Below are 641 nucleotides of genomic sequence, written 5' to 3'. Positions count from 1 at the left end.
TTCGCCTCCGTGGCCTCCCGCAGCTTCTCCTTCTTGGCCACGCGCAGGAACTCCAGCTCCTGTGCGGCAGCTCGGTCACCGTGGCCGACCCTCGGGCCCCCCCGCTCCGCCCCCGCCCACTCCCACGGGAACAGGACTGCGGGCAAGCCAGGCAGATGCACACACACACACAGACCTGCACACACACAGACCTGCACAAACACGCATGTACAGACACGTGCACATGTAGACACACAGACACATGCATACAGACGTGCACACAGAGACGTGCACAAACACGCATGTACAGACACACAGACACATGCATACACACACAGACATGCACACACAGAGATGTGCACATACACACATGTACAGACACGCACACAGACACGCGCACATGTGCAGACAGACCTGGGTCCTTGTCGCTGAAAAAATAGACTCTGGAGAAAAACCCTCCCTGTCCTCCAGCAGCCGCGGGAGGAGCTGATGGCTTCGCCGGGCGCCGCCCGGCTCCCTTGGGGTCCTCGGTGGCGTCACGTGGTGGGGGGCGTTTAAAAGTTAGTCATTAAAAAACGTGTTGATTTTTTTCCCGAATACCAAGTCTCCTTATTGGTTTTAAATAGCTTATAACAAAAGTGTAATGTTAGGATGTCCCAGGC

The 641-nt window shown here is 56.2% G+C and overlaps 1 protein-coding gene across 1 annotated transcript in view; it reads right to left on the bottom strand.

The window, feature by feature from the left end:
* SKI (SKI proto-oncogene) overlaps positions 1 to 641 on the bottom strand; it is a gene marked incomplete at its 5' end in the record, with an annotated part of 63,805 nt that overhangs the window by 1,385 nt on the left and 61,779 nt on the right. The gene's annotated exons all lie outside the window — the stretch shown is intronic.

The sequence above is a fragment of the Myotis davidii genome, unplaced genomic scaffold (genome assembly GCF_000327345.1).
Source record: "Myotis davidii unplaced genomic scaffold, ASM32734v1 scaffold586, whole genome shotgun sequence".
In the NCBI taxonomy this organism is placed as follows: Eukaryota; Metazoa; Chordata; class Mammalia; order Chiroptera; family Vespertilionidae; genus Myotis; species Myotis davidii.
The sequence above is the reverse complement of the archived record's forward strand: the minus strand, read 5'-3'. Positions and strand labels throughout refer to the sequence as shown.